Raw genomic sequence first — 8,343 nt, 5'->3', positions numbered from 1 at the left:
CCGATCTGTTTGGGGTTCGATCTACTCGGAACTCGACAGGTCCGACATGAAGAAAAACATGTAACCGCCGGTCGTGTGTACTGTCGGATCCCCCACCTATAAATAGAGGGCCTCATTTCACGCTCAGGTATGGAATCTCACCTCGAACTAAATACAGAGTTCGACCTATACTGACTTGAGCGTCGGAGTGTTTACCCTCTTGTGCAGGTCCACTCTTGTGTTCAAGTCGAGCCGGAGACCGGATTCGAGCTTGGTTCGTGTATTATCGTTGTGCAGACCCTTGCATAAACACACTATATTCACAAATACACATAATGTTGTTACTATGTTTAGTAATTTAATCATAAATAATTTGTAATAATCCAAAACAAACAATATATCAGTCCATAGCTATTCACATCAGTCCAAAATCATACAAAAAAAAAAGAGTTCAAACAGTACAAAACTATTTCAAATACTCCAAATTATTAGACAACTATTCAAGTCAACTATCCAAAAATCTTTCAATTAGTCCAAATTATATAAAAAGTACTAAAAACACAGCAATGTCCAAACCAGTCCAAAATCTAGAAATCAACTAAAAATACACAAAATAGTCTAAAATAATAAAAGGAAAAAAGAAAAACAAATCTACTAAAAAAACAGACCAAATATACACTCAATCAGTTCAAAACTGTCCAAAATTTAAAAAAAAAAAACTACAATAAAAAGAGATCTAATAGGTCCAACTATATAACACTACTATGTGAAAAATCAGTTCATTCATTATCCTCCTCTATTCTAAATTAGTTCAACAATTAAGAACAGTGGCAGCGGACTTGAAAGTAGTAGAGAGAGAAAATTTAGAGTTGAAGACAAAGATTGAGGGAAGAACGAGGGATGGGCCTTGTTTAAGAGACCATCTAACTCGATCAACACACAATTTTTCCACCCAATTCAAGTAGTTGGCAGTTTCCACCCAATTCAAGTAGTTATCAGATCTGCCAATCAGAGCTATATCTGCTTTAAATCGTGTACAATTCCTACAACTTATATTGAAATGACATCGAACATATCTAATCTAGCCTAAATTGTTCCAATGTACTTATGTAATTTACTCATCACAATTTTAGAATTAGTTTTGTAACTACTCTAACTCTATAGTTTTTAAAATATATATATATTCTTTAGAAATATTCAACATTGAGAAATTAAATTATTGAAAGGAAAAATAGTTTTATGAATTTGACTATTTGCTCCCACCTAATTTTTCGTCCGTTGTAGTCTAGTTGGTCAGGATACTCGGCTCTCACCCGAGAGACCCGGGTTCAAATTCCGGCAACGAAATCTTTTTTTATTTTTATTTTTTTTACTTTTTTTAAATCTTTTTTATTTTGTATTTTTTTAATCTTTTTTATTTTGTATTTATTGGAAACTAAATTTCAGGCAATAAGTACAACGAAATAAAAGTACGTTGCAAAAGAGGAGCTCCAACCTCATACAATATTTCAATTATAAAATTTTGATATACATTTATTTTTATCTATAATAGGTAGTTTTTTATGAAACATTATTTCGTTAATATGTAGAGCGATATGCCTAAAAAGAATATATATATATATATATATATATATAGGTAGAGCGATAGGTCGATAGAATTTCGGGGATATTAAAAATAGGTAATGATCATCAAAATTCACTTGGTGGGTGAATGTGTTTTTTTGAAATGACTTTTTTCAGTGTAGAAAGAAACATATATATGACACTCTCATCTACGTATTAAAGAAATTATGCATCATAAAAAACTACATATTATAGATTAAAAAAAAATATACAATGAAATTTTATGAGTGGAATATTGTATGAACATGGGCTCCGGACTACCTTGATGTTTTTCTGATGTTTCAAAAACCTTTTTATCTTTTAAAAGTTTCAATATTTTCACCTTTTATAAATGTTTTAAAAGTTACCCTAAGAGCAAACATCTGTTAATATTTTGAACGGAAAGTTAAACACGACATAAAGTGAATTACGTGTCCAATTAAATTTTACCACAACAAATTTGTTCTTTAATATGATCAATTGTGAGTTCGTCACTGTTTCTATTCCTGAATTCTTTTTACCTCATTAAACTTCAAATCTGTTGTAGTATCTGCTAGTTCGCAATAAGATACCATTAATTACCCATCATTTTAAATTTTGTCGGTTGAAATCTTATGGTGTTTGAGTTATACTCACTTTGATATCTTATGAAGTCTTTCTTCTTATCGTTGTTTGTTTCAAGTTCATGAATTATGTCATTAATTTTTTTTTTGTTTCTTTTCTTTCTTTTTTTCTAACTATTTCAAAAATGTATCTAGTGAATCATATTAGATATGAGAAATGTCCCTTCTTTTTAATATTTACAAAGGTAGACTTAAAGATTTGAATTAAATTTTTATGTTCTCAAATTACCCTTAATAAATATCATCTCATTATATTTTTAAAATACATTATTTCCCAAATGAACTAATATTATTTTATTTATTATTTAATGTTTGTATTTAATAAATCCTTCAACAAATATAGAAAGTTTTAAATTCAATTATTCTCATTAATTTGGATCTTAATTACCAAAATCTTTTTTTTAATACAACAATTACCAAAATCTTTAAAAACTATTTACCGTATTTTGGGAATGAATTTTTCATTCACTTTGATGGTGTTTAACAAAATGCAATTAAATTATGGGGCCTACCTCAAATTTGGGAATCTCATCCTCTAAAAAGGTGCAATCTCATTACTGCACCCTAATCAATCACATTCTCATTTTTTATTCTATGGAGCCACATAATTATTAGGTTATTTTACTGCTTTTACCTTTTCTCTCTCCTTATTAATGAGACCCATGACTTTTTAATTTATTTATTTTTTATTTCTATTACTAATATTTTTTCTGATCTCAGACTCGTAGAAGACAAGTGAAAAGTATCTCGAGGTTTTGCCGTGGTAATTTCGCGAGAGTTTTCGCCGCTTTGAAACAATAAGTTTCTCTTATGTATATCCTTCCCAAATCCTAGTGTTGGCTACCATCTTCAAAGCTATTGCTGTGGAACTCATCACTTCGGGATCGAGGTATGATTAGCCGAAGAAGACCCTGACCAATCCACGTGGCCTGCTTGAAAAATTTATACAACTTTTAATGGTTGGTATTATTTTATTGTAAAATATTATAAAATAATATTTTATTTTTTTTAATTTGTTATTATTAATTAATATTAATAGATTTTTTAAAATAGAATTTATTATTATTGAATATTAGCATAATAAAATTTAATAATAGTTTATATCAAATCTAATAAAAAATTATTTTAGTTGATGTAATTTTATTTTAATTATTCATTATTATTAATATTAAATACATTGTTATAACAAAAAATATTTACTATTATCAATCATATAGTAATAAAATAAATTAAAATTTATTGTTATTGTTATTAAAAAAATATAGCAGAATAATGTATTTATAATTAACTAGAAAGAAGAAACGGGTATACTAGTAATTGGTATATATTTGATTTCGATTTTGATTCCAGACAATTTTAATAAACAACATCAAAGGAATTCTGATTCCGATTACAGAAAATTTATCGTAAACAATATCAAAGAAATAGCATTTCCATTTTGATTGGTTTCATTCCGATTGATTTTTATTCTGATTCATTCCCATTCTGATTCCGGGTAAGTAAACATGGTATAAGATCTCATGATTTCATCATGTTCGTCATTTTTCACTAAAATCTCACAATTTCACCATTTTATTCCGACGACTATTTCTACTTTTTCAAGGACACGTTTCTTTTAATGGCTTATTTTTATTTTTCGATGACACATTAAAATTTTTGGTGTCTTAATTCCCTCTTCTCCGACGACCATTATATACCTTTTAATTTAATCTATTAATATGATACACATATATCTCTTCTAATAGATTATATAATATATACTAAATTATTAAGTTATATAATATATATTTTTTATTACAAATTGTATATAGCATATACCAAAAATATATTTCCTATCACTCGTAATATTGTAAGCAACCCATAAAATAACACGTAAGATTTAACATTACAAAATTTATGACCATATAATATTGAAGTATTAGTTATAAGGGTAGATATGCTTCATATGCTAACATATATATATATATGTATGTATATCGATTTATTACTAGCAAAATCAAATGACCCGTATAATATAGGTCTATATTTGTCTACAAACTAATGCTTTTTCCTAATGTCTTCATCACATCGCCTATAGAGGCCGAGTTGGGTTCGAGTAGAAAATACATACGTTGAAGCTGTAGTAGGTGAGATTTTGAAACTTAGCTTGTTAGTTCAATTGTGTTTTATTGTTTCTAATGTGAATTCTTGAGAGATATTAATAACCATCCTAGTTGATTTCCTTTGTACAAGCCATGCATGAATCATGAGATTTGGGAAAAAATTGTATAATGGAGGGATGCTCATTATATTAATTATTTTATTTAGTAATAATTAAAAACAAACAATTGAAACTCTCCAAATGAGTACAAAACAAAACTAATAGTCCGAAAATCCAAATGAATCCAAAACTATTCAAATCAACAATTCAAAAAACATTTTAATTAGTCCAAAAACATATAAAAATAACTAATGCAATACGCACAACAGTCCAAATGAATCTAAAAAAATAATAATAATAATAATACACAAAATAGTCCAAAACAATAAAAAAAAAGGAAGAGAAGAAAAAATCTACTATAAACGAGACTAAATATACTTTATAATCAGTTCAAAACAGTCCAAAACAATACTACAAAAAAATCTAGTACTAACGATAGAAAGGAAGGAAAAAAAACTTATCGCGGTGACTGCAAATTCGCAAGTTAAAGAGAGAAAACAATTTTGGTTTGGAGGGAAGAGGGAGGGAAGAATAAAATTAGATGAGTCTCGATTAAGGGATCATCTAACTCGATCAACAAACAATTTATTTGTCCACTCTACATGGTTCTAGATTTGTCAATAAGAACTACATTTACTTTAAATCGTGTACTACAATTCTTACCATTTATATTGAACCGCATCATACGTATCTAATTTAACCCAAATCACGATTACTTATCCCACTTTAGGAATTAGTTTCAATAATCCTAAATTTAAAAAATATATATATTTTTTTTTAGAAAAGTCCAAAGAAATTAAAATATAGAATGGAGAAAAAATAAAAGAAAAATGAGTTTGTTTCTCTCCTCCTTTTGACTAGATATTAACCTTTTCCCATTTCAGTTTCAAATTCCGTTGTAGTCTAGTTGGTTAGGATACTTGGCTCTCACCCAAGAGACCCGGGTTCAAGTCCCGGCAACGGAATAGATTTTCTTTTTTAATCTTTTTTTTTTTTTAATAATAGTACAGGCTCCATCTTTTTATGAACAAAATAAATGGTAGCCATGCTTTCTTTTTACTATTAAATTTTTGGCCAAATAATAAAAAAAAACCCTAAAACTTTGCCTCTATTTTTAAAATCTCATCTTTTTAAGAGTTTTAATACTATCTTTTACATCTCATAAATGTTTCAAAATATACTTTTGATCAGATATCAGTTTATTTGAACATAAAACTGACATGGCAGAATACATGTCAATTAATGGAAGCTTGCTTGTCACTTCAACAAACTTGACCTTTAACACGGTCAATTGTGAGTTCGTCATTGTTATTATTCAGGAACTTTTTTTACTAGCAACAACTAATTGTTCTCGATAAGCTTCCTTTAATTACCACATCATTTCACATTCTACGATGACTACTTTTCGTTTAAAATTCGAAATATTAACCGATGTTTGTTGGAATGACATCTTTTGAAACACCTATGAAATATATCCTTAAACATTTATAAAAGGTGATCAACTATTATAACTTTTAGATAAGGGTATTTTTAAATTAAAATTCATTAGGTATTTTTTGTAACACATCCTACATATTATGCATCTTTCTTGACAGCTCCCAATTCAGACAGAATTTGAGGTTGGAATCTTATTCTGAGATTCGTTTTTCAAAACTATTTTTAGATTCTGTGATCCAAACCGTAGAAATTCTAAAAACGACTTTTTTATATTTTCAAATTCATAATTTAAAATTTTTAAGATCATAAAAACTTTGATAAATATATTACTTCATATTATAAACTCATTTTATGTTGGTTAAAATTCAAACATGTAAAATATAATGTATTTTAAATTATATAACCTTGTACAGTAATAATTATGCAAAATTCACAAAAAATTGTTAATAAATTAATCAATATAAGTTTCGATTAAACAAAAATTTATTTTGTAACTACTTTTACAAATATATTATTAAACACACATTTAACAATTTTTTTAAATTGAGATTCAATTACCAAATCTACTTCCAAACACATATCTGAAACCACTAAAAATAAAGAATACAACTATGATTTTCATTTAATTCCTTACCTTCAAATTTATATTTTCTGATTACCAACCAGCACCCTAACGTTTCTTACTTATTTCCATTTATTCATTTGCTTTATATTTCCATGGTCAATGATTAACTTTTACTTTGTTTTTAGAAAAATTATTGAGAAAGGATATTTATTTTCTTATTGTTGTTGGAGTACTTCATTTATATCAATTATTTTATCTATTAATAATTAAACATTAAATTATAAGTTTCAATTTAATTAATAAAGATTTCACAAAAAAAAAAATTAATTATAAATAATTTATAATAATCCAAAACAAATAATTGAAACTCTCCAAATCAAGTCAAAATAGTTTAATAAAAAAACCATTCAAATCAGTCCAAAACCATATAAAAGAGTACAAAACTATTACAAAGAGTCCAAAATCCAAATTAGTCCAAAACTGTTCAAATCAACAATTCAAAAATATTTCAATTACTCCAAAACAATAAAAAAAAAAAAAAAAACATATACAATAGGCACAACAATGTCCAAATGAATCATAATCTAAAAAAAAAATTAACATTACATAAATAGTCCAAAACAATAAATAAATAAAGAAAATCTACTATAACACAAACCAAATATACTCGTCATCAGTTCAAAAACAGTCCAAAAATACTTTAAAAAAATCTAATAGATCAAAATACATGACACTACGAGTAATATGATTCACTGTCAATTTTCACCTAAGTTAATCCAGTGACACGAAGGATAAGGAAGGAAATAAACAAAAACAAAAACAAAACTTACCACGGTGGCTGCGACAGGTTTGCACGTTAGAGAGAGGGAGACAAAAAAAATTTTGGATTGGAAGGAAGAATCAAGATGCGTCTGGATTAAGGGACCATCTAACTCGGTCAACACACAATTTACGTGTCCACTCTAAATAGCTCTAGATCTATCAATTGGGGTCATGTCCGCTTTAAATTGTGCATAATTCCTACCATTTAAATTAAAATCGCATTGGACGTATCTGATTTGGTCAAAATCGCGTCAAATGCAGCACAGATTTACTTATCCCAATTTTTGGAATTATCTTCGGAACTAGCTAATCATATATTTAATATATATATATATATATATATATTAGAAATATCCAACTTTGAGAAATTAAATTATAGAAAGGGGAAAAAAGGTAAAAGAAAAATAGTTTATCTCTGTCCAATTTTCTCCGATGAATTTTAGAAATATCCAACATTGAGAAATTAAATAATAGAAACGGAAAAAAACAGTAAAACAAAATTAGTTTATTTCTGCTCAGTTTACACATTCCGTTGTAGTCTAGTTGGTTAGGATACACGGCTCTCACCCGAGAGATCCGGGTTCAAATCCCGGCAACGGAAATTATGTTTATGCTTTATTTTTTTCTAATCATTTTACGAATTACCAACTTCAAAACTTTTTTCTTTTTTCTTTTCTTTTCTTTTTTTAAGATCGTAAGGAAATTTCTTCCCATCCAAATTCGTCGATTCCTTGATTTGGTTTTGAATAATAGCTCAGGCTCCATCCTTTTATGAACAAAATAAATGGTAACAATGCTTTCTTTTTTTCTATTAAAATTTACGCTAAATTCAAAAAATAAAAAATAAAGCTTTGCGATCTATTTCAAAAATCCCATATATTTTTAATGTTTCAATACTACCATTGCCTTCCATAAACGTTTCAAAAATATTGTTTGAACAAGGTTTTATATGTCAACGTGGATAAAATATGGATTTTTCCGTAAAACTTAGATAAACGAAAAAAATCGTAGAAAATATTTAAATTAAAAAATAAACAATTTTTTATTTCTAAATAAGTTAAAAATAATTAATATAAATATTATGTATATATTAGTGACATTTTGTTGATATTTTT

General features: G+C 27.2%; 3 non-coding genes across 3 annotated transcripts; all 3 read left to right on the top strand.

The window, feature by feature from the left end:
- Positions 1–1,253: 1,253 nt before the first annotated feature.
- On the top strand, positions 1,254–1,326 carry TRNAE-CUC (transfer RNA glutamic acid (anticodon CUC)). Its single transcript has one exon. It is a non-coding gene; the product is annotated as a tRNA-Glu (tRNA).
- A 3,970-nt stretch (positions 1,327–5,296) lies between these two features.
- On the top strand, positions 5,297–5,369 carry TRNAE-CUC (transfer RNA glutamic acid (anticodon CUC)). The gene has a single exon. It is a non-coding gene; the product is annotated as a tRNA-Glu (tRNA).
- Positions 5,370–7,756: 2,387 nt separating this feature from the next.
- On the top strand, positions 7,757–7,829 carry TRNAE-CUC (transfer RNA glutamic acid (anticodon CUC)). The gene has a single exon. It is a non-coding gene; the product is annotated as a tRNA-Glu (tRNA).
- Positions 7,830–8,343: the final 514 nt, after the last annotated feature.

This window comes from Momordica charantia (genome assembly GCF_013281855.1).
Source record: "Momordica charantia cultivar OHB3-1 chromosome 9 unlocalized genomic scaffold, Mcharantia_2.0 BLBB01000009.1, whole genome shotgun sequence".
Classification (NCBI taxonomy): Eukaryota; Viridiplantae; Streptophyta; class Magnoliopsida; order Cucurbitales; family Cucurbitaceae; genus Momordica; species Momordica charantia.
The sequence above is the reverse complement of the archived record's forward strand: the minus strand, read 5'-3'. Positions and strand labels throughout refer to the sequence as shown.